This window comes from Protopterus annectens, chromosome 8.part0 (genome assembly GCF_019279795.1).
Source record: "Protopterus annectens isolate FY-2018-M chromosome 8.part0, PAN1.0, whole genome shotgun sequence".
NCBI lineage: Eukaryota > Metazoa > Chordata > Ceratodontiformes > Protopteridae > Protopterus > Protopterus annectens.
Genome location: NC_056741.1, coordinates 1,292,346,349 through 1,292,374,228, shown reverse-complemented (window position 1 = coordinate 1,292,374,228; position 27,880 = coordinate 1,292,346,349).

The following is a 27,880-nucleotide window of genomic DNA, read 5'->3' as shown; positions in this document are numbered from 1 at the left end:
CACTGCAGCTGAAACAGGAAGGATATAGGAAAGAAATAAGGAAATGCTGCAGCAGTGAAATTGGAGTACAAATTAACATCTAGGAGCCTACAGTGGGCCATTGACAACAGCTAACAAGGCTGCAAGCTGCTACCTGCAGAACTGGGAAGGGGAGGGGCTGTACTGCAAAGATAACAGTAAAGTGTTAAAGCAGAACAAAGGCGATATGCAGTATATCAGCTACAAGGCACATTTCGCCATAACTGGGTAGGGAAAGTACAAAACAAGAAAAACGGCAGGTGGATGCATGCCTGATAATGGGAGGGGATCCGGGTCTAAAAGTGAATTAAAGGGCAACAGATTAATCAAGGCAGGCAAGTAGATCTCCACAGTAAAGGCCCCACACTTGCAGTACTCACTGCAAAACCCATAATTAAGACACGCAGCAGCTGGAATAGTTCATACACACCCACATACATCAGCAGCATCCATAGCACAATACTGTAAAGTGTGAAAGCACCTCACACACATTTGTGTATTCCCATACACTCTGCACCAGTGGTGTATACAGATAGGGAACTTTTATTATGTACATGTTAGGGGCTGCCATAGCTTTGATCCACCAGCATATTTTGGAGACTGAAGGTGGTGTGGAGGATGATGCACATGACCACTGCAGGCACCAGAGGAGGAGGAGGAGAGTGTTTGGACTCAGGGTAACCTACTAGGGGCTACATGATCTGGAGATAGTAGAGCATTACAGGGTGGATAGGGACACCCTGCAGCAACTTGTGGAGCTGTGCCAGCCACACCTCAGAGCCAGAACAAACAGAGGGGAACCCATCCCAGTGGATATGAAGGTATGTGTAAGCCTGAGAATACTAGCTACAGGTACCTTTCAAAGACCAACTGGGGATATCATGGGTATCTCACAGACATCAGCATCCAGAGTACTACACCAGTTCCTGGATGCCATGTTACTACATGCCAATGAGCACATATACTTCCCCCGAATGCAGGAGGAGTTGGCCAGCAATATGCATCTCTTCCACCGTGTGGCAGAATACCCAGAGGTACTGGGTGCAATAGACTACATGCACATACACATCAAGTCACCACCCGATGAGCAAGGTAGGCGCTACAGAAACCGCAAGGGATACCCCTCCATCAACTGCCAGGTCGTGTGCAATGCCCAGGGCATTATCATGGATGTGCATGCTGGCAGCCCTGGAAACTATCACAACTCCCATATCTGGCATGCCTCACAGCTGTATTGGTTATTTGCCAGGGGGGACATCCCAAATGGCCACCTGGTGGGGGATGCTGGCTATGCACTGGAACCGTGGATGATGACTCCCATCAGAAATGCACACACACCCATGCAGGAATGCCATAATGAGGCACACGCACAAACCAAAATCATCATAGAACGTGTGTTTGGGATGCTGAAATCATGGTTCTGTTGTTTGGACATATCTGGTGGAGCCTTGCAGTACTCTCCAGGCACATGTGCCCACATCTTCTTAGTGTGGGTCATGCTACACAATATGGTCCTGCAGAAACAGCTGCAGCAGGGACAGAATGGTGAAGGCCCTCACAGCCCACCACCATTGCCAAGGACCCCACAGGCACAGAGGTACTCAGACCACGAACACCCTTAGCCAGCCCCAGTAGGCAGACGGAGATGTGTCCAGTATGCCCATGCCTTGGTAAAGAGGGAACGTATAGCACGCACACTGACAGTGCAGGCACCTAGGGACTGACACCTTTCTCCACCTGTACACACAGTAAAAATGGATGGCACACACACAAGACTACCTGTAAATTGTCATGTAAAGACAGTCTACTATGTGCATCCAACATAGGCAGCCCTCAACTATTGCACACACAACAGCCATTGGCACAAGGTAAGTCAACACCTGAACAGTAAATTAAGCTATCAGCATATGCAGATACTGTATGTATAGATTCATAGGTAGGTACTTGGCCAACTTCCAGAGGCCATTCATAAGGCCAGCCAAAATATGTCAGCTTTTGCCACCCCTTTGATTCATTAACCATCCTTCTGTGGAGCAGAGCCAATGGCGGGATCCCTGGGGTGCATCTACTGTTCCCCATCCTCCCTTCAATGTTTCTCTTGCAGAGTGTTAGTGAGGGGCTCTGTATAACGTAGTTATGGATGTTGTTCCAAAGTACGGGGAGTATCTGTGACAGGAAGCTATCCCACCAGCATCTTCCAGTTATTGTTGTGGCAAGGTCAGCTCACTACAGTGTGTGGCTCACTGTGACATGGATTCCCATAGTTGGAGCATATTCATCAAGCCTAAGTTCGACATGGCTGTGTTGGCCAGTGGAGATCATCTCTGGGTAAACGAGATGCCACTGAGTAAAGCAGGAGTTTATTCAGTCCGGCTGCATAGGTCATATGTTGGAGGCCAGTATTCCCCTTGGTGAGGTACATTCATGGACCCCCCCAGCTGTTGGACGTGTCCTCTGAGGTACATCTCACATGGGTTATTATACCCTATGATGGGACTGATGAGTGATGAGTAAAAGGGCACTAAAACCCAGTATGTCTAGATGGGAATCTTTTAGTAGTCAGATGGCCTACATAGAAGGATGTCCTAACTACTTTGGAGATATGATTGTCTCAGAGGAGATCACTATCTTCCTTAGTCCTCAGATACCCCATTACCTAGTCTGTATTAAAGTGGCTGCCGCTTATGTGTTAATATGTGGGTGCCAATTCCACAATGGAATGACCATGCAGTTAGTGGCACTTTGCTGGAGGCTGTGTCGTTGGCACCCTGTGATGTTCTCTGTGAGGCCTCTTGAGGGATGTCCGTGTTAGCTGGACTATCAATCATGGTTCCCAGTTTGCAGTCATTGCCAAACATGGTCTGCTGTAGTCCACCTGTGTTTGCCTGTACATCTGAGATGTATACGCCAAACAGTAGGGCTCCCAGGACTGAGTCCTGTGGGACACCAGTCGTGACTGTTCAAGAGTTGGACCTGGAGACCGCTAGTCGTACCATGTGGGTTCTGTGTGTAAGCCCATTGGCAACCCAACCTGTGATGTATGGGTGAATGTACAGGCTGGTGTGTTTATCAATAATACCTGAGTGGGGCATGGTGTCAAAAGCCTTGGTGAGGTCCAGGTAGTATGTGTGAACCACCTCCCCTGTCATCTAACATCTTGGTGACTGTATGTAAGACGTCAAACAGGTTCAGTAGGCATGAACTGCACTCAACCAAGCTGACCTGAGTTGGGTCACGTGTTCGAAGGTTACCAATGTCATTGTTAATGAGTGCCATGAGGATGCGAGCCATACCATTGCAATCCAGGCTAGTCAGGCTTATGGGGTGGTAGTTACCATGGTCAGTTGTGATTTCACTGTGATGGAGTAGAATAACCGTTGCCGCGTGCCATTGTATGGGCATGTAGCCTGTGGAGAGGCTGAGGTAGGAATGCTTAATTAAGTGGGGGCAGGTTGTCTTGTACAGTTTTCAAGATGCAGTCTGGGTCAACATCTTCCTCCATTGATGCTGTGTTCTGCTGTTAGAGAGGGCCATTTCCACCTGTGTGTCTCTGATGGTTGGGATACTGTACCTTTTGGGTAGTGTTGTGAGCTCTTTAGGGGTGAAGTATGCACCGAATGTATCTGCAAAGATGTTGGTGATATCAGTAGGGTCAGCATATTTTGTGCTATATTTCACTGGCACAGTGCAAATCTTTGTGTCACCACGTAGATCCTTGACATAGCCAAAGAAGGCTTTGTGGTTATCTTTTGAATCCTTGCATATTCTCCTGCTGATATTAGCCCTGGATAATGTCATGAGGGACCTATGTATCATACTAATAGTGGTCATGGATGTCTGCCCTTCGTGGGATTTGCTGTGTGTCTGGAACACTGTCCTACGTCTGTAGTATAGCCTGTTTATTGCAGAGGTCCACCAGACTGGTGTCCTTGTTTAGGAGGAGTGAGTCTTGGTTTACCAGCAATGGCACGATCCATACATCCGTGTAGGTGCTTATAGATTGCATTTGTAAATCTGTCTGTATCTTGAACAGTGTTTCCCCTTAGCGTGGGGGCTGTGAAACCCCCCATCCCTGTCACTAGTAGTGTAAATTTAGCTGTAGGAATGGTATACACTGTGGTATCCGTGGGTAGGGGAGATGCTAGGGTGTGGAAACAGTGACTAGTTCATGGTCAGATCTAACCAGTGACCGGTTAACCTCCACTGTGGTGCACCTGTTGCCCATGTTGGTGATGACCACATCTAGTAGTTTCCACCCAATGTTTGGGAGGTTACCACCTGATACAGGGCATATGAATTGATACATTCCAGGAAGTGCTTGTCCTGGAAGTGAGTACCAGAGTACGTTTCCCAGTTAATGGTATGGTAGTTGACATTGACCAATGCCAGGGTGTGCATTAGGACTGTCATATTCTCCACTGTCTCCAGGTAGGTGGAGTGGAGGTCCTGGGTCATGGAGGGTGATCCGTAGCAGGCCACATTCCACATTGCCATTGTGGCTGATGTTAGCTGCACATAGATGATCACAGAGGTATCATGCTGCCCCACTAACCTGGAGGTGTAGTTATCCCTGATGAATATGGATACAGCCCCTCCATGTCTGTCAGTCCATGTTCTGTGGCTGAAATGCGTGGTATGGGTTGTTGTCTGGTAGTGCTGGTGTGCTCTCAGGAGACTTTAGACAGATTTCAGTTAATGCACAGATGTTGATGTTGTCCATCCTGAGGAGTGCTGTGAGTGCATGCATGTTGTGATCACAACCCCTGGTGTTTAGTAGCATAAACCTCATTGAATCTGCTATTGTGTTGTTTACGGAGTTGGTATTCACCTTTGAGACTCTCCTAAATAAGACACCATTGGGACGCCAATAGCCTTGGCCAGTATTCCAAAGTGTAAGGCAGACACATAGGCCGGTATGGTATCATTGCATGCACGTTCCCCATCTGTGCTTGTTTTTCATCTCCATTGTAGGTAACCTAGTGGTAAGCAATAGAAAGCCTTAAATGTATACAAGTCTTCTAGCTTCCGAGATAGGCTTTTGGAGTGACTAAGTATCAGTGGTCTGTATGTTCTTGCTGTACTCAACTGTTTCTTGACTACATGGTGAGTTCACACTGTATATTGTGATCTGAAGGTCTGTTTATTCACATATTATGGCTGTGATGGCCTGCATGTTAGAGGTTCACAGATAGCCTACTATCTGTCTGCCCAAGGGCAATTAGAAGCATAGCAGCAGTGTGTTGGCCTTCCCCACACCATTGATGAAGTAACTGAGCCTCTGTCAAGCATAGCCAATGAAGCAATTCCAGGCAGAGTTGCTGGAAGCTGTTGAAGACTGGGGTTGTTGAGGGTGATAGGGGTACTTAGTGATCTAAAGAGGGCATGTTAATGTGGCAATTCAACACCATTAAATTCCCCCAACAGGTCTTGCAGCTATCAAACTGGACAGGCTCCCCCACCCCCTAACTGTATGGTTCTGGGACACATGATCCCAGGGGTGTATAGTCTGTTACCCATTCACACAACAAGGTTTCCCTTGAAGTGTGTTAGTGAGGGGCTATGCCTAATGTAGTTAGGAATGTAACTAATACGAAATATATATATATATATATATATATATATATATATATATATATATATATATATATATATATATATAAAATATATGTCAGTCATGTCTGCACACACACACACATTTATATATATATATATATATGTATATATATATATATATATATATATATATATATATATATATATATATATGTATATATATATATATATATATATTATACAGTTACATCAATAGCCATATATATATATATATATATATGTATATATATATATATATATATATATATATATATATATATATATATATATATATATAAGCATCTATGAACACATTTCATGACACAGAAGCACTCCAAAGAAATTGGAGTGTACACAAAAAGTACAGTTGTGTACCTATCATAAATGTAGATGTTCGAGTGTATTCACTGTTGCAGTCATTACTCTTGGGTTATCCTGCTGGCAGGCTACCCTCAGTCGGCCAGAATTCCAAAGTCTAGGTCCAGCATCGGTTGCTGTCGCCTCTTCCCTGACGTCAGTGCACCAGGGGTATAAAAGTTGCAGCCGACGCCATTTTCTTCAGTTTTTCTTGCCCCAGATGTCTGGTGCCCCCAAACTGGTAGGCTGAAAAATATGCCAATAAAAATGCATGCACAAAAATAACATTTCCTTCATCTACAAGCAAATACACCAAAAAGGTTGTATAGGCTGGAGAAGTGCAGATAAGTCCCAGCAAAGAAAAGGGGGATGGTGGGTGGGTAACCTGGACTGCAACAGTGAATACACTCGAACATCTACATTTATGGTAGGTACACAACTGTACTATGTTCATCATGTTTCACTGTTGCAGTCATTACTCTTGGGTTGAATCCCAAACTGAGAAAGGGCGGCTGGGCTAAATAGGGATAGGAGAGGCTATGAGGCCCTGCAGAACTGCAGTGGCAAAGCCTGCTCTGGACTTAGAGTAAAGAGGTAAGTGGTAGTGCTTTGTGAAGGTGTGCACTGAACTCCAAGTTGCAGCCTCTAAGATATCTTTGGTTGGTACTCCTCTGAGGAAGGCTGCTGAAGTGGCTGCTGCTCTGCTGGAATGAGGCCTAATAGCCTTAGGCACTGATTTGCCATGTTGAAAATAGCAGAAACGGATGCAATTGCCTATCCATTTAGAAATAGTCTGTTTTGAGATAGCCTTTCCTTGAGATCCTGCAGCATATGACACTAAAAGTTGCTCAGTCTTTCTGAAAGCTTTAGTTCTGTCCAGGTAGAAGCGTAACTGCCTGTGTATGTCCAAAGAATGCAGAATTTTCTCACCCTTGTTCTGTGGGTTAGGATAAAAGGTAGGCAAGTGAATGGTTTGGTTAAGGGCCACACTGGACACCACCTTAGGCATAAATGTAGGGTTTGTCCTCAGAGAAACCCTGTCAGGATGGAAAATGATGAAAGGTTCCACAGCCATGAGTGCTTGTAACTCCGAGACTCGCCTTGCAGAGGTTATTGCTAGGAGCAGAGCTGTTTTCCAGGGCAAGAATTTAATATCTGCTGTTGATGCTGGCATGAAAGGAGGCAGTGTCAGTTTTTTTCCAAAACATAATTGAGGTCCCAGGCCGGAATTGGTGTTCTCCTTGGAGGTCTAATGTTTTTGGCCCCTCTGAGATACTGCCTTATTAAGGAATGTGAAAAGATAGGTGGTTCCGTATTGTAACTGGCTGAAATGGCAGAGGCATGAATCTTAATTGATGAGAAAGAAAGTCCTTTGTTTAGCATCTCAGTTAAGTATTGTAAAATCTGAGGGATATTTGGTACACATGTGTCACTGCCTTGTTCCTGGTTCCAAGCACAGAATCTCTTCCATTTTTCTGCATAAGATTTTCTGGTACTGGGCCTCCTGGCCTCCAAGATAACATCCATAACAGCTTTTGAAAGAGGAGTGTTCTGAATGGCTACATTATCTGCCATGCTGCCAGATTTAAGGTCCTGAGTTGGCTGTGCAGGATCTGATTGTTTTGTTGGGTCAGTAAGTGAGAAGTTTGAGGCAATATCCATGCTGGACCTCGAGACAAGCTCTTTAGGATTGGGTACCAGTGCTGGCGTGGCCAGTCTGGTGCAATCAGTATCATTTTTGGCTTCTCTTGTTTGACCTTTAGGAGTACCCCAGGAAGGAGAGGCAGTGGGGGAAAAGCATATATCTTTAGATTTTTCCAGCTGAAGGATAGGGCGTCCACTTTCCATGTTTGCTTGTGATAAATCCTTGTGCAAAATCTCTGCAATTGGCAGTTGTGAGGGGAGGCGAATAGATCTATGTCTGGGCATCCCCATTTCCTCATTATCATGCTGAAGACTTGTGGATCCAGTTTCCATTCGTGGGGATCAATGAGGTTTCTGCTTAGTTCGTCTGCCAGAGTATTTGTTTTTCCTGGCAGGAATTGTGCTTGCAGATGAACTTGAAAAGCCAATGCTGTGTCCCATAAGGTCATTGCTTGTCTTTAGAGGGGGTAGGAATGTGTACCTCCCTGCTTGTTTATGTACCACATGACCGTAGTGTTGTCTGTCTTTATCAGTAACTGTCCTGGATGAAGCAGGCCCTTGAAAGCTGTCAGGGCATTTTGAACAGCTAGCATCTATTTTTGACTGATGTGAAGATGCATCTGTTTTGCAGGTCATATGCCCTGAATACATTTTCTTGCCATATGGGCCCCCCAGGCATAATCTGATGCATCCATTGTCAGTGTCTGTCTGGCTGTGGGTAATCTGAATGGCAGACCCTTGTTGTGCTGACAGGCTTCTGCCCACCATCGAAACCCCTGTTACAGGCAGGGAATGAGTGCAATTACTGTCTCCAGGTTGTGGCAATGCTGAGTCCAAACACTTTTTAGATACCATTGTAGTTTTCCTCATATGCAGTCTGGCATATGGAGTTAGTAGAATGCAGGATGCCATGAAACCCAAGGCCTGCAGGATTTTCCTTGCAGATAAGTGTTTTTTTGTTGCCAATTTCTTGAAGTTAGTAGTCAGTTGCTTTTGTTTGTCTGGCGTGAGATAAGCCATCTGGGCAGTTGTATTTAAGCTTGCACCCAGGAATATTATCTCTTGAGAGGGCACTAGTTTTGATTTCTTTTCATTTACTGTGTACCCTAGGCCAATTAGTAATATTTTTACAAATGCCAGATGCTTCAGAAGAATGTCTTTGTTCTCTGCTTGAATTAGGCAGTCGTCCAAGTATGGATATATTTGAATTCCTTTTTGTCTGCAAAATGCAATTACTGGTGCCAGGCATTTTGTGAAGACCCTGGGCGCAGTAGATAAGCCAAAGGGCAGTGCAGAGAATTGGTAATGCATTGAGCCAGCTATGAATCTGAGGTATCTTCTGCAAGATAGTCTGATTGGGACATGCAGGTATGCCTCTTTTAGGTCCAAGGTTACGAGCCAAGCCTTCTTGCCCAGCATGGGCAGTAGCTGCTGTAGAGTCAACATCTTGAATTTTGGAGCTTCCAGAAACGTATTTAGTATAGACAGGTCCAGTACTGGTCTCCAGGTTTTGTACTTTCTGGGTACTAGAAAGAGTCTGGAGTAAAATCCTTGCCCCTGCTCTTGTTGTGGTACTTGCTGAATGGCTGTACCTGTAAGAAATCCTTGACTGTCTGCATCGATTTTGCTTTATCCTCCATTTTTTTCAACACCTCTTCTGCTTTAGTACCAAACAAAGTATCATGCTGTAATGGTGCATCTAATAATTTTGCTTTAACATGATCAGACAGATTCTGTTCCTTTAACCAAGCATGCCTCCTAATAACAGATCCTGTAACAGTGGCCCTGCAAGAGGCATCCAGTGAATCATAACCCCATTGCAAAGTATGCTTTCCCACTTGTTCAGCTGCATGCAATAAATCCTGCAATTCCTTGTTCTCTGAACATTCAGTATTTGTCAACATTTTCTGTTTTAGCAGTGACATTAAATATTGCTGATATTTAAGCATATGAAACTGACAATTTAAAGCCCTTACAGCCAGGGTAGTAGAAGTGTAGACTTTTTTCCCCTATCTGTCTAGAAACCTATAATCCCTATCAGAGGGGACAGGGTTTTTTGCAGTGGAAGCTTTAACCCGTTAGGGACCCTGAGATATAGTTTCTGGGTCAGCTGCGGGATTTTTATATAGAAACTTATGAGAATCCAGGACCCTGTAGTATCTGTCTGGTTTAGCTGGTGCAGAGGGTAAAGAGTCAGGGGACAGGCTGGACTCTGAAAATACATCATCTACAATGTCCAGAACAGGTGGAATAGCAAGGGGTCTGTGCTGAGAAAGTAGCAGAAAGTCTCTGAGCCTTTTCTTAGATTCAGAATAATCTTGGCTCTCCCATTGGAAATGCTCCCTCATGGTATGCAGGGTTTCCCCAAAAGAATAATCATCATGAGGAGAGGCTGAAGGGATGGATTCTTCAGCATCAGAATCCTCATAGGGAAGCATGGAGTAATCCTGTTCAGAGGAGGAATCAGAGGAAATGGAAACCTGATCAGAAGAATCATACTCTGTCTCTTGCCTAGGCCTCTTATCAGGAGGGGGATGGGAGCCCCTGATCAAACTAATTAGGTCTTCGGCCATTTTGAGCATCTGTTTTTTAGGCATAGAAGTCTGAGAAGGAGAATGCTGTACTTGTCTCTTTGTCTTTAGAGCTGCTTTAGTCTTTGTCTTTGAAGCTGAAGATGGCTTAATATATAGTTGTGTAGGTCTGAAGACACCCTCAGAAGCCGATGCCTGCTTAGCGACTCTGGACCCATCTGAGGGAATGATTTCCGAGTGTCCAATACCTTGAGTTTCCAGAGGCCCAGTCGGCTCCAAGTGGGAGTCAGAAGAGGCCTGTGGCTCTTAGGTAGTGGGTGCCAGGGGCTGCGAAAGCGCCTCACTGAGAACCAGCGAACCGGTGACTGGCCTAGCAGAGGCTTCGTCATCGGTTTTGGACCTCGGATGCCAATCCTTTTCCTTGTCCTTGCGTTTTTTGTAAACTCCGGTGGTCAGCTGGTCTGATGGCATTATATAATTAAATCTTCGGCCAAAGTAATGAAATGCAAAATTGAACCGACGCTTGATAGTGCGTTGGTTAAATCAAGCACAAAACCGACAGCTAGCAACATTGTGATCAGGGCCTAGGCAAGGAATACAGTAAGAGTGAAAACCCTTATGAGGTATTTGCTTCCCACAAGAAATACAATTGTTAACTTTTTCTGACATCGGTCTGGAGCAAGAAAAAAGTTTCCCCAATGGGGTACTTAGCTTTAATGAAGACTTCGGTTCTGAAATTCGGATTCGAAAATCTCAGGAGTCGGCCGACCGGCACTTGTGAACTGCTTTTGCTTCGGGCACCACGCGGCAAGAAAGACTGAAGAAAATGGCGTCGGCTGCATCTTTTATAACCCTGGCGCACTGACATCAGGGAAGAGGCGACAGCAACTGACGCCGGACCTAGACTTTGGAATTCTGGCCGACTGAGGGTAGCCTGCCAGCAGGATAACCCAAGAGTAATGACTGCAACAGTGAAACACGATGAACATCACATGCAGCTCTGGTATTATTACAATTAATATTAATAATATTAATATTAACCTAATTCACCATAGAAGGGGTGGTTGTTGTGTATGTGAAGATTGGGTGGGGGAGGAATGACGGGTAATGCAATCATGCATCAAGAAGGGCCTTGGTCGGATGTCCAATAAGTGAACTGGAGGGCATACATGGAGTATGGGGACAATATAAAAAGGACACAAAGCAAGAAACCTTACTCATTCATAATACACCCTGTCATGTCACATTGCAACACCTACTTTCACAAACATATGAACATTAACGTGTATCAGACATATGTACACCAACTGACTGTCACATTTGTTTTCAGGAGTGAGGAATGTCTGTAGTACAATGTATATTCTAAACACCATAACATTCGTACATATCTCATATGTCTTAGTGGTAAAGTCAGTAACTGTGGTGTTCATGGTCCCGGGTTCAAGACCTGCAAGGGCTGTTAGGTTATTTTGAGGGCCAGAATAAGGGCTTTTGGATGCAGGTGGATTAAAGCACTCTTAAGCAGTTGTAAGTGGGTTTCCATGTGTTTGCGCGACAGTAAGCGGTGCTGAAACACGGTAAACGGAGAAGTGCTTCACACGTTTAACCTTTGCTTAACATCACACATACCACGGGCAAACCTGCTCACAACCACATAAATGTGCGTTATTCACACTTTCCCTACCAGTGCCTACTCTGTGTGGTAAAATAATAACACCTTCCAGGAGTAGAACCCACAACCATGTACTCAATCCTCAGAGTAACCTAACACTAAGCTACATGGGATGTACCTATCCCAGTTGTGTATGCAGACAGGTTAAAACACAAAAGGGAGGAATGTGTTGAAATAGAACAACCCGCCATGTACCCAATTAAAGGTGTATGCTCCTATATATATACATATATATATATATATATATATATATATATATATTTAGAGAGGGAGAGAGAGAGATACATAGAGACATGTCGATATATACAGGTCTACATATATATGTAACTATATAGATAGGTTAAAAACATCTACACATCTATGGAGGTACAGATAAATGTATGCAATAATGTGTATATATATATATATATATATATATATATATATATATATATATACACATACACACACACACACACACACACACACACACACACACACACACACACACACAGATATATATATATATATATATATATATATATATACACATACATACATGTCTGTAGACAGCATCCGAAGTGGTCATATCTGAGTATAACATGGACCATAGCAATCACACATTCTGCCCCCCCCCCCCCAAACAATATGAACATAACATATGAAGAGTATATGCCAATACACTATTACAAATATGTTCTATGGACACAGTCACCAACACAACTGCAATGACTGCAAATATCCAAGACAGAATTACACAGACAGCTTTCATTTTGCAAATCTTTATTACATTCCGATGTATTGCCAAAAGAATTCAAGGACTAACAGTTGGGAGGGTGGCCTAATGGTTAAAGTGTTTACCTTACAAACACAAGGTGCAGGGTTTGAGTCTCACAATGGTTAATTGTCTAGGCTTAAAATGGCTCACAAGGGCAAGTTAGCTTAGTACTAATCTATGAACCTATCTATGAACCTATCTAACAGTACCTGCATGCTATACAGGAAGCATTTAATAGTGCCTTAATGAATCAGCCTGCAATTACCATAGTATTAGTCCACTAAGGGATAGGTGTTCACATAGGGAAAGAACACCCACACACATATAGACGTAGTATAAAAGGGGTTCCTACACACCTGCATGTGCTATGTGCACCCACCAACATCTACCCCACAACCAAAATAATTACATCAATACATACTGTCATACCATAACCAATTATGCAACTACTGTACAACATCTGCTGAAACCTTAACATACCTGGACACAGACACACTAACATGGCCCTATGTGAAATAGTTGCCATTATACAATTGAACAGCTGCTGATGTAACAAGGTTTGTATGAACTAATCCCATTTCAGAGGGTTGAAAGGTTCGTACACCAGGAAGTTTTACTGAGTACTGATTATTAGCACAGTATGATACACAGTAACACCAAACTAAATATGTCTGGTAAACACACTGTAAACCCCCTAACATTATATGCATAGCTATGCAGCCTTGAGCTGGTCAAACATCCTGGCCAGACTGAAACATATGCAGAAGTATTAGGTACAGACAAACCCTGCACAAGTGGCAATGTTCAGAAATATAACAGCAGTACTCACATTTAGACCAACTCCACTAGGCATTACACACAATATATTACTGTTCATCTCCATACAGCTGTTGCAATAGATTCCAAACAAAACTTCCACGCTGTCTTCCTCACAAGTAAGGCAAAGGGACAATGCCCAAGTGGAGTACTCAATTATACTCCACTGTAGCCATGGTATTGGCTAAGGCAGTAGCAGCGCAGCTGATGTGCATGTAATTAGCTACTAAAGAACACCAATTGGCCATTGGGATAGCAGGTTACTGATCTGTAACTATAAAAGGTTGCCTTGTCACACATTCCAACCATCTGTATCTACCTGTAGGACAGTACAAAACACTGAAAGATGAACCGAAAATGAGTATTACACTAGTTAATAACACCTCCGATTACTAAGATGGTATGTATAACATGTAGTATGTCTGTGTATGTACTACCTGTACTGTAAGAATTACAGTGTAATCAATGCATATAGTGGAAATAGCTATCTTGTAGCGATGTATTGTTGAGCAGTAGTAATGCTTGTAGTATTCTATGTGTGTACTGCTGTAGTTCACACGGCACACTCCACATACACCACAAGGGATGATATGGGCTTGGAACCCACCAATTCACTTCCAGCCACTGTCAGTGTCAGGATTGGTCCAACAAGTATGTGCTATAACAGGGTAACAGGGACAGTATATGTCGATATATTGTAACAGTCGACATATGTATGGGTGTATAAGTAAGATGAACATGTTAAAGGTGAGCTTACTGTGCAAATATGGTGTGCATTGTGGGATATTGAGCCAATAACTGTGTAATGTACAGTATTCTAGGCAGATCTGTATTCTATTCTACATAGCAGTTCTGTTATGTTATGCAAACAGTAGTTATGTCTATTGACAATTACAATACTCAATGACAGGAAACATAGCATTAGTATTCATCTGACAGGTTAGCAGCATGATAGCAAAGATAATTGGAAGAGACAGGTAACTATCCCTGCACATAACACATGTAATATCCACCTCTCTACTATTGTTTGCAAGTAATAACAGCTGTGCATGTGTACATGTTATGCAAATGTGTAATGACCCTTGTTACAGGGCTGGGCCAAATGGCTGTGTGCACACCTACATAGAGTGGAAATTGAGAGTACAGACACACTGGTTGAACTATCAGGTTTGTGTAGCCCAACCTCTCATTGTCAACCTAACAGCCACCTGCACATACTGTATGTAAGGTAGTGCACAGCACTGGTAATGAAACAGGTTGCATATCATCTTTAACTCCAGTGTAACATCTACTGTAGGAGTGTAAGATGTAGGAGACAGCTGCCCATGTGTAACAGCCGCATCATAGGTGATGGCTCACACTATCTGATTATATCCTGATCTTGGTGATAGTGGCATCAGAGCCTATTGATACATGACTCCATTTGGAGAGTGGGTGTCTGTGCCCAACAGAGCTCATGTTCCTGGCGGATATGTGAGTATATATCCAAAGAAGAAAACAGACCTGTAGACACTTGTATCATCTGTAATCAACTAACAGGATGTGATGTGCTCCTCAGAGGAGGATCGCTGCTAAAGGTAGCTACAATGTTTCAGTAATAGCCAGTGTTGTCACGTCCATAACACAAATATTTACATGTGAGCATCACTGTCTAAAACATCTTCATAGGCAATATGTAAACTAAATACAGTACTTGGTACTTGTAGTACTGACTGCTCATACAGGCATGTCCACTAGTCAGCTACTGGTGTTTCCTAATGCCAACTTTGTGTATGTGGCCAGTCTGGGGGGAATGTAATCTGTATGCCATGTACACTGCCAGACCCACCTAACACCACGCCCCACACATTGTTTGGGGTGCAGCTACAGGGGTAAGCTGGAAGGCAGCCCGGTCTACAGCCATGACTGGACTGGACAGTCATGAGGTGTAGGTTAACACATGCAGCTCATCAACACAACCAACACATAACCTTACCAGAACACAGTAAGGACACCCACACACACTACCGGAAATCACACACATTCACAGACGTGTCTATGTATCTGGCCAAACAAGTGACCCCCCCCCCCAAGGAGGAACAGACAGACACCAAAATACACGAACTGTATGACATAGTTTGCATAATTGTGCCACACCTCTGAACACATGACTGGAAACATGCCCAACAGTACTCATTTGTGAATGCAAACTCTAGCACTATGTTACACACCGACCTATACGAGGGCATACATACTGTCAGCTGCCTGTCTACCATGATTAGCCACATACTCATGCACTCAGACCACCTTTTGAATTATACACATGGCTCTGGCATATTCCATGTTGTTGTGCAGGACCTGTGATGCAGTAGCCTGGACTGCATGGAAACATATGTAGGAACTATCAGGTCTTGTAGCCCATGCAGGTATGTCCCAAGGCCTGGGTAGCATTCTGCCATTGGCCAGAATGATACTGCAGTACAAGGACAAAAGGATTGTATTCCACAATTGTTTAGTGTAGTGGTGCATGTCACAGGGTATCCAGTATCTGTCATCCTGGGATAATATCGTTGACAGACCATGATGCTTTGCCAGACAGGACCTGCACCTGTCACCCCTGGGAATCTGGATACTGCCTAGGGCTCATGCTTCCCCTATAGTGCCTTCATCGTTCATGGTTCAGGTGAGGGTCCACTGCTGTTGCAGGGACAGCCAAGCAATAAACTGTGGGTCTCAATACACAATGATACATCAGAAACACTATACAGACACACATATGTAATCCCTAACATGGAGAACATATCTGTGCAGTGGCTGAGACATGTTTCAATGCTCCGGAGAGCACAACTGCATGACCATGTTATAACACATACCTCACCTCTTGCCCTTTATCTTTATTGGAACACACAGGCCGCAGGTGTGTCCATATTCCTGAAGGATATGTATATCCCCCACGCTAATTGCACTTGCATAACATCAGATGCATTATGCTGAGCAACTACCTTTGTGCCACAGTGGAATTCAAAATGCACCTTCAGACAGATCACTCACCAGGCCGCGGACCTCCCAACTGTCATAATGTGCTATAATTAGGAAGATTAGGTCTGAGACAGAACCATAATATTGGCTACTGTCAACTATTCTATTATGAACTGGGAAGACTCCTCATGTACTGACACCTGCGCTCAATGCATGTTGAGTTCCATCGACCCCACTGACCTGGATCACAGTAGTCACACAAACAGGGCTAACAGTATGCTACACATAGTTAGTCTCCAATGCCAATGTTATCTTTTCTAAGAGCAGAGTGGTGAGTGCCATGGCACCCATGCAGATGGACAATGCATGTGCAAATGCTGAATCCTACACAAATGAACCTTAAGCAGTCACATATGTGCAGTGATTGTGCCATTGAAACAGAAACAGGAGTCAACCAAACACAAACAAGTAGGCAAACTGGTGGTACCATGATTTAAACTGTCCCACAGAAGGTAGTAACTGTTGCAAGAGTGAACACACATGAGTGTAGGTGATCCCTGGTCAGCCTCAGTAAGATGCAGATACACCATATAAAACCACGCAAAGCTACTGTGAAACTAATCAGCCACATATTATGAGGCCAAGCACAGAACATTCTATAACTGTGTCATTAATCGTAATGGCAATGACAAGACCTGCCGTGCTGCATTGCACTATGGCATGGGAAGTACTGCACCTACAGAAATAGCACCCATTCATCCAGATAGGGTCACAGAGAACCTAAACCCACTACCACCTCCCCCCACCCCCAACAGGTGCACTTAGTAATATATCCATGTACACTACAGGGCCCCTGTACTAACGACTATGCAGGTACAAGCTGCACTCTCTAATGCCATACATACAGCTTTCATGGGACCTGTCAACATCTCAGGGTGTATCCTGCACAAATGTAAGAACATTCAGCTATCCACATACACATCATGTTCAATCATAGCTCCATGTCAGGCTGTGTACACATTGAATGGTGCACAGCAACAGTTATCACACCCCATAAAGGGGGAGACACCATTGATAATGGGACATAGTGCACAACTACCCTGCTGAGTCTGGTCTGTATGGCCATGGACCGTGGTCAATGTAATTGATGTACTAGGTACAGATGTAGATAACAGTAGGGTTGATTCACTCTGCATATCATGACCTTGCCAGGTTGTAAGACACCATCACCCATACTGTGTTCCAGCTGCACTCAGCAAACTAGGTGTATATTCCTATGTCACAGGAGTGGTTGGCAACTGGACTGCTGGCAGAACCCACACTACAGAAGGTGTCTGATGAATACACACACATCAAACCAGTGCCAGCCACAGTAATACAGGGGTCATTCCTGGTACTCTCCCTCTTTGTTATCTATACCACATAGACTAACACAGAAGGCATCAGCCTACTGATGTTTGCAAATGACTATGAACTCGGAGCAATAGTTGACTCATTGTGTACTGTGTTCAACATACAGAAGGGCCTTAGTGTGTCAGATGTGTGGTATGTGATGTATGGCCACAATCTGACAGCTAAGTATTGCATTGTCATCCCCTATGTTACAAGCCCTGTACCCATTAACTACTACCTAGGCAGTGGTCAACATAATGGCAACTGTGTTTATGAGATGCAGCTGGACAGTACTTCCCTTTGATAGTTATGTCACCACAAAAGACAGGTAGTTATATGTGGCACCCCTAATCATGACAGGGTGTCATCCAGGAATATAGAGATAACTGCTCAACCATTCTCAACAACCATGTGACCCATAATAGATCACATATTTCCTTTAAGGGTTATTGTCCATGTGTGTAGATGGCCTACACTGCCCTTCACAATCCCTAGCTGCACTATGTAGCATGCAGCCTACCCTGAATAAAGCCATGTCCAACCCAGACATGCTACACTTAACACATCCTGATCCCAAATAAACACATATGTCATGGACATCCACCTTTCTAGTACAAGGATCACAACATGCCTGACAGATCCCTGTCCCATACACTTAACATACCCTTGCCATACTATGCCTCCCTGTCCAGTGAAGATGCACATCGCCCCTCTCTGTGACATGGTGTGATGACCGCATGTCAAATATATCAGTAACCATGTGTATCAGTTCTGTGGCACTGCTTAAACTGGCCACTGAAACTTACCTGTCTGTTGCCTACAGCTAGGTAACCTGTCTGCCTAGGCTCATAAATAGCCCAGGGCATATAGCCTACTAGATCACTATGACCATACATGCTATAGTTGATATCCAACCCTGAAAATACCATCACGCTAGCTATTGTCCCATGTGTTACACATGTGCAACACAGGCAATACATGGCAGGAGGCTACACAGCTGTACAGTGCCATGTAGATGTATATGGCAAAACACATACATGCTTGCAAGTCTGCAGGGTCACAGGTCATGTCCCTAATGGCTATGTATGACTATACATGTGGCATATACACAGCATTAAGTTCGATTGCATTAATGTTAACACATCCAGGCATGTGCTGATTGGTAAAGACTCCACTACAGGCAAACAGTCATGCGCACGTCAAGACAACATCCACATGGTGTATGAGCAATGTCATCACATGACACACACATATATGGCGATAACATCACATCACCAGTAGGTGTCAAATGTGTGTGACTTATACATGTTAGTGGTGTTAGTGTCATGTAGATTTACAAACACATATTTGTAATCTTAATAAATGTGATACACATGTATGTTCAGCTGTACTGCTGTACTTCTTTGTGAGTTACTGTGACCTGTCTCCATCGTTATGTCTTCCAGGTATGCCACGTAGCAGACTGCCGCTGTACAGCCGCTTGGAGGATGAGGTCCTCATCCCACACCTCCTCGACAACTACACAACGCTCTTCAGCCATGTGCCACAGGATGCACAGCAGCGGGATGCCCTGTGAGAGGAACTCTGCAGGCAGGTAAATGATGTCGGTGGTCACAATCACACCTATCAGCAGGTGCACCGACACTGCACTGATCTGATAAGACAGGCAAAACAGCGTGCTAATGCAATTGCCAAGAAACAAGGTGCAACAGGTGGGGGGGGCATTCACCTAGCCCCCACTCACATATACCGAGGAGCTACTGGCCAACTTGGGAACACCTACAGACTTCCATCCACAAGCTTTAGCTGGTATGGTGGAGGTGGGTGTCTCTCAACCATTGAGCCTGGACTTGCCTGGTAAGTCACTACTGCACATAAAATACAACTATATATCACATAGTTACATGTGTTACTGTACAATATGTAATGTAACATCATATGCAAGGCATGTATGCACACATGCCACATACTATAGACTGCTACTCTATGTATGCACAGATGTGCATACTCCATAGTATAGTGTATTGTACTGGCTTATGTGCTAACATGGACATTGCACCCTGTAGCTACCACACAGGTGTGGATAATGATCTTATTACTGTGACACTCCTGTTTAGGTACCTCTGGCATTTTGCAGCGACAGCAGCCTGTGTCAGTTGAGATTGTTGTTATTTACCAGGCTTGATAATGCATAGAACATATTAATTGCTTGCTATCTGCCATAACACACGTACACATAATGTATGGTGGTCCTGGTAATGGACACTGGTCAGACCTGCAATGCATCACACTGTTTACCTATGTGAAACAATTGAAGACTATATGAAACACCTACACTGAATCTTCCAAACTGTCATTGTCAGATGTGTGGACAACAGTGAATACAATGGTGGAGGTGTGTTCCACTGTAGGGACAGGTACTACATATCAACATTACACATGTTGGGAATACAAACAGTACTGTACATAGAGCATATGTGTGCACACACACTAAATGTGTTGGAGCTTTAGTATACCCGGCCCACAGGATACACCCTTGTGGAGTATACCCTTGCTATGAATGTTACGCAATGTCATGTGCTATCAGACATGTCCATGACATGTAGTGGGCTGACTGCAACACTGCTCAACTATCCTGAAAAACATGTCTCACATCCCATACATACCACCCTTTGTCTGCATAACCCTGTCCTCAGTGGAGCATATGACATCTATGGGTGTATGTCATATGGGGTAACACTGACATGTGAAATAAGATGGCCATCACAACCATTGGACTGAACATGTGTACACATGGCCATGGAGGATGGCCAGAGACATGAAGCAACACACACAGTAGAAGTGAAGTACATGTGTGTACACCCTGTTGTACACTGGCTTGGCACAATACAACTATGTCCTTTGTGTAATGGTGATATTGCAGATGTGAAACACTAAACATCATACAGGCCTGTGCACAGCTTGTGCAGGCATAACATGAAACCACCACATAACATGTCTTGAACATCCGGAGTGTGTCACAACATGGAAGCATTCACCTATACAGTATACAAATACATACATGTGTTGCACAACATACACATACATCCACAGCAAGCCACAGATACAGTACATTCACCTTGCTGGTGTCAGACATCACTGTCATGCCTGCTCCTCATGTGTGTGAGGTACACAGATGGCATGTGAGACATAGAGTACTTGTAAGTTAGCCATGTGTGGGCATAGTTGCCAGGTATCAGTAATATGGTTGCAGATGTTCAGGGGTGTCATCCGTATACCCTTCTGTGACCTGTGTCACACATTCCACATTAGGGTTTATTGTGTATACACCTCAGTGACGTGGGTCAAATTCCACATTAGATATTTATTGTATGTGAACATAGTCATGGCTATGAACTGTGTCAGTAGCTCACACTGTATAGCAATTTTGAAGCCACATGATGCCCTGCAATGGCTATGCACATCAGCTCAATGTGCAGTATGTCCCTGCATATCTGTAGGGTGGACAGACAACACTGCATCAGCTGAAGGCCCATGTTAGTATAACACATACCTGCACTGGGACACCATTACCATACTGTAGCTTGGCAAGGACACCATTGTGTTACACATGTATGCATGTCATTCAACACATCATTAGAAGACATGCCATACTAAATGTGATTGGCAAGGACATACGCCACACAGCAGGCCAGTGTACTGTAAACCTGTGCTGGTCTGTGGCACCATTGCAAAGTAGAGACAGCCATGTCAAACATGTGTGTACAGCCACATGCACAATGTCTACACTCAGCTCAGGGGTAGGCGGAATAATGTTGAACAGACATGCACTGCTTTGGGGGTGATATGCCCTATTGCTCAGGCAAACATAGTATGCAGTCGACATACCCTACTGCTCATGTCCTCACACATAGGGGCAGTGGCCAACACAAAGCATCAGTGGCAGATGTAAAAAGGTCAGTGATGGTCTATTAACATGTGGTGTATGTTGCACACACCATGGCAGTGCAGTGCAATGGTGCAAAGTGCATGCATTGTGTTGCAGGTATGGGGCATAGGCTACTAGCACAAATGGTGCAATACAGGTATGTATGTTCACCACCACTATAATTATGTAAGGTGTATGCCGTCTGCTATACCACATGCATGCTGTTGTGTGCAACTCAGGGATGTATGATAACTACCACTATAATTGCCAAAGCAGAAACTATAATTGTCTAAGTTGAATGCCATCTGCCATATCACCTGCATGTAGCGTGTGTGTCTGTGTGTGTCTGTGTGTCTCTGTGTGTCTCTATCTGTCTGTGCATGTGTGTCTCTGGCTATCTGTTTGTGTGTGTCTGTCTATGTCTATGTCTGTATGCCTGTCTGTGTCTGTCTGTATGTGTGTTTGTCTGTCCTTCTGTCTGTCTGTGTATCTGTGTCTGTGTGTGTATGTCTGTCTGTCTGTGTCTGTGTCTGTCTGTGTGTGTTTGTGTGTGTGTGTGCCTGTCTGTGTGTCTCTGTCTGTGTGTGTCTCTGTCTGTCTGTGTGTGTCTGGTATAACTTATAATGTACAGTTCTTGTGTTCCCCTCATGCGTTGCCCTCCTGCAGTCCACCTGATGTTAGTGTCCCCACAGATTCTAGCAGTGATGATGATAGTATGATTGAGGCACAGGCACAGTTGTCAGGGGCTGAATATGTGCCATTGGTTGCCATTCCACCTGTCTCCCCCTCATCCTCACACACAGTTCCCCTGCCTGCACATAACCCATCACCACCGGCCATAGAGGAAGGACAGTTGGTGGGTGGTAGCATGGAACAGGGAATGTGGTGACTATGGAAGGTGTGCCTGCACACCATGATCTCAATCAACAGACTGGTGATGTCCCACACAGGCATGCGCCCAGCTCTGCTCATAGGAGGACCACTTGCCAACATGCCCCTGCGAGACCAAGCACATCAGCTGGAGTCACCAGACGCATGTTTTGGGCTGTAATGGAGGCACAGGCACGTGCTGAATGGCACAACAGAGATGGTCTAAGGCTTCAGAGGGCTGCTGTCCATTCATTAACTGACAACATTCAGGCACTTGCAAATGCTCACCATCATCTTGCAGATGTTTTGGATAGATGATTGGGTGACATGGTGGGAGTCCTTGACTGTGGCATGTCAATCCTCGAGCATGGAATGTCTGTGCTGGAACAGCTGGTGGGAGTGAGGCATTGGGCACGTGGACGTAGACCAGCTACATCACCTGTTGAAGGTCTACTTGAACATGCTACTGCATATGCCCACTCCCATAGTAGTGGTAGCAGCAGCAGTGCTGCTGGTGATGTGCAGTTCTCACCAGGACAGAGTAGGCCACATGCACGTGGTCCTGGATGGTCCCAACAGGGACACGATTCCAGTGGATGTGTCATCAGATGGTACCCAATATGGACCTCTGCCTGGTAGTGCCCATGCAAACCCTGGCAGGCACAGGTCACGTGGCCATGACCGGACACCGTGAACTGTGAAACCTGCCTTGTACAGACTGTAGCTGTCAATATTACCCCTATGTAGGCCAGCCACATGCCAGACCTGTGTGCATGCATACACACACACTGGAAACAAATGTAGGGCACCTCAACACACACATACATAACATCCACACACGCCCAATGATATCACAGGCCCTAACACACACACATGATGTCATCCAATGACACAGCCTAGGCCTCTGGCAAACATTATTACCCTGTGCATATGATGATGCCTGTTCCACATCCCTGTCATCCACACCATCGGTGCAGGGACATGTTCATATGGTCTGATGCACAGGGTGAGCATACTAGGTAGACAATTGTAGATTAATATTGTTGAGTAGTGTTGACAGGCAGCAGACATACCATGTATTGCAGTTTTAGAATGCATTTTGTACATTTGACAGTATGTATCATGTGTAACAACACTAACAGCATGTTGATCTTGACATTCTGCCTTCCTCTTTCAGGTGTAGTTGCATGTGCCGGGGGATGTTGGTGTTTGCGGGAGTTCCATATCCATATGTACATGTTGACTACCCAGAGGTCAGTATGACAATACCTGCATGCACTTTGTAGCTTCCACATCACAGTTATATTCTCCCATGTTTCAATTATGTTTACTGTTCTAATGATCCAAGAGCATGATAGTTGTATAGTAAGCTACTGTGTTCAGAGCTATTACATCCATAGTGGGTGACATCACAGATATAGTTACCTGGAGCACGGAGTGGGTAAAAGAGTGGTATGCTGGATGACAAGGGTAATGGCCAGTGGAAATAGTGGCTTCTCATTGGGAAGCTGTAATACCCACTGCCATGACAGCATGCAAACACAGACACACCCACACACTTAGGGATTCCAGACACAGTAACACACACTCTGACACACACACACACAGTTGCCAGTGTTTGGATGAGAATCCCTGCCTATGTGCATATCATCATTATAGTAGTATGCAATTACAAGACGCGCCACAGAGATTACACATTTACTGGTAGATGGAATGGCCTAAGATCGAGGATGTCGACAGGGATACTACAGTGCAGTGACTGTATGTGAGGAGGGGGTCCATCAGTAGGCTATGTAACAACAGGTCACACCCCAGGGTGTACATGTTAACAGGCGGTTAGTATGCCCATCTACAATTGATATCAACAGGGATACTAGGCTGCTTTGAGTGGATGGGGGGGGGGCATTAACATTTCATTATGGTAAAATACAGCCTCACTCCATGAACTACACACACACACACACACACACACACACACACACACACACACACACACACACACACACACACACACACACACACACACACACACACACACACACACACACACACACTGGCATTCACAAAGATATACACCTATGTCACACACATACAGACACTTTACATCTGTGAGGTTTAACCACCTGCCTATGCCCTTCTTTCTACACTTCACTCTGTACTGGGGTCAGCAATAGTGTTCAGGAGAGTGATAACATGTGGGATGTATTCCCAACCATAACTGACATATATGAATACACACTCACACGTGCCAGTACTGTGAATCAAACACCTGCTTATCTCATGATAGGTACTACAGCAGTACAGCACTATCTCATCCGGTACAATGCTTACTGACTCTTTCCTTTGACAACTGTGCTGATATATGCACAATATATGCACAGGGGAGGTATTACTGTTACAGGTGTCATGGGGTTTGCCTTCGGTGTCACCCTTACAACATTCTACATTGTCTGTCTTCCACTTCAATTAACAAAACCTAACCTTAGCAGGTACACAGGTTATTGTAGGACTGGTTGTAACACACCAGTGAGCTGTCCTCAGTAATCATTCATCTGCAAAGAAGACCCACGACATAGTAGTCATGTCCAAACATCTGGCCATACCTCATGTACAGCTTACTGTACTTAGAGCATATCACCATATACAGCTGCCAATGTTGAGGCTGTATTGCAACAGCATGATGTACTAAGACAACAGTCACCTTCAGACATCAGACACTGCACACACATGGAATCTACTAAACAGTGATATATGTACACATATGTGGTCTACATCAGTACGTGCCCTAGCAGGTGAAGAGGACACATTCTACACCTTCCCCACTCCATGTGTGAAACATAGCCGAGCATTACACCACAATGGATGGTTTATTCATGTACTGGTAGGACACCACCACTTTCACTGAGAAGCCAAGTGTACATATATTACAACAGTAAATATCAGCATGACACACACAGCATTATTCCATGTCATGCTCCTACAAACTGTTACTTGACAGTGCCATGGTGAAGCCTGGGCACTGTAATGGTCAACAGTGAGCACATCATATTTGCCACACACACCTCATGTGTATTGGAAGAGTGCCAACTATGTGCTCTATTAGAGCTAGGCAGTACACTCATTCAAGCATGTGTGAGGTCTGTGGCTTGTAAACATCTCACCCCAGCATGTACTGGCTATTGTGGTACTAAAGCTAATGTCCAGACAGCACACAACATGCATGGCTTACAATTGTTGGCATGGGGTATATGTAGGAGCTGTGGCCACACATGGCTGTACATGTCATGAACATATCACCTGTGACTACTCAGGAACATACAGTGCAAAGCTGGATTTCCTTGAGTTTGTCAATACAGGCCTTGTGTAGGTCCTATGGTCCTGTTATTTGGGTATGTTTGTAGGCATTGCATTAGGTGGACATGTCTAAAGACATACATGCCACATGGGGTGTTGTATGATATGATAGGTGTCATGGGTGACCAGTAGAGAGGGGATATTACCTCTGTCTACATAGATATTGAACCTTATGTACTGTTAGCATGCTATCTGCCATGTGCATGTGTGTAATGACTATAGCCACCTGTATGTAGAAAGGTAAACGGAAGCTATGGTAATGTAATTTATGTCATATGAGTGTGAGATGTACATATCCAGGGCAGGTATGGTTAGGTCATATCCAACCATGAGGGTGTTGTTTACTGGTGTACAGCAACAATTGACCGCGTTAATGCTGACAACATCCGAGGGACCCTGGTATGTGTACAACTGAGCTGGTTACACAAACAATGGTATTATTGCATTGCATAACACATTAAGCAGCTGTATCTGTACATGGGTACTTTGCACAGTTGATGTAGGCCTAGGTACAGTCCACCAATCGGTGGTTATCTGGTGGTCTACCATACTATGTCATACCACATATGGATGTGTGTGGGTAGTCTGGAAACAAGGTGGTGGATGTATGAGGATGCAACCTAGAATGCAGCATTTGCCACTGTCACCTGTACTTGACTCATCTGTGATGCATTATGGTGGAGTAGTGGTCTTTACATGAGAGTAGCCTTTATGAATATGTGTACATCACCACCTGGTATGGGCCAGACCACTGTTATGGCTCACATGTCTGGATCTGAGTTATATGGTGGTAGTGCAATTGTGCACTACAGAGCCTTCAGCCAGGTGTTCCTCACTGCACAGATGTCGGTATTCCCCATTGTAGGTTCTACAATGAGCAAATGGATTACTAAAGCCACACGTCTAGCACGGGTTAGCATAAACATCCAATGCAATTGTCATGTAGGTGTCAGGGTGTTACTTCTGTGTGTAGGATATTTGCCTTGGAATGCGGCTATATGGGTAAATGCGACCTAGGTATTATCCACACACACACATGTGTAACATGGATGCATTTACTCTGTGTTAAAGGTTCGTCATTCGGTCATGACAGCCAGGAATGACAGACACTGGACAACCTCATAATAACAGCAGGACATTGGCTCATTGTTTTGGTCTAACAGTTGCCACCGATACCATGACATCACTGCGCTTGGCATTAATGTGCTTGGTAGCAAATGCCACATGTAAGGTGATGGACAGCGGCAGAACTTGTGTATATGACCAATGTGAGATATACTTAGGGTAGCAATCCTGCTAATAATGACAACTACTAACACAGCCGGGAGAGATCATCTTGACACCTGCACCTCAGTACCATTACACAAGGTGGCTCACACATTATGTTTGCAAATGCCACTGTTCCACGTATAATGCCACTGTCCACAACCTGCTATCAATGTATGCCTTTCAGGGCAGCAAGGTGTGTGACACATGCTGTAAGTAGCATCCAACTGTGTGACCCAGGTAACCTATTGTCTGTCATGTCCACACATGCATGAATGTGTATACGTAACATATATATCTCAGAACGTCATGTACATGTATGCATGTGTGTCACACAGCACAGACACAGATATATAATTTACAGGCCACATATAGGTATCAGGTAGTAAACCAGTATGATGTGCATATATACTGACAGGTAAGATGTACCAAGCTGTAAACCTGTGTGTTTACAATAAGAGTCCATTACAATGTGTTCTGTACATGTACGTGTTTGAGCATGCACACTGCGGCCTTCAGTGGTTAGAATTGGAGTGCATCCCATACAGCCCTGTGCTACTAAGTGTATGAGCGTACCCACTGCCACCTTGTGTAATTTGAATCAGTGCATCCAACAAGCCCTTTGTTACTAAGTGTATGAGCATGCCCAGTATAACCTTGTGTAGTTGTAGTCATAGTGCATCTCAAATGGCCCTGTGCTACTAAGTGTATGAGTATGCCCACTG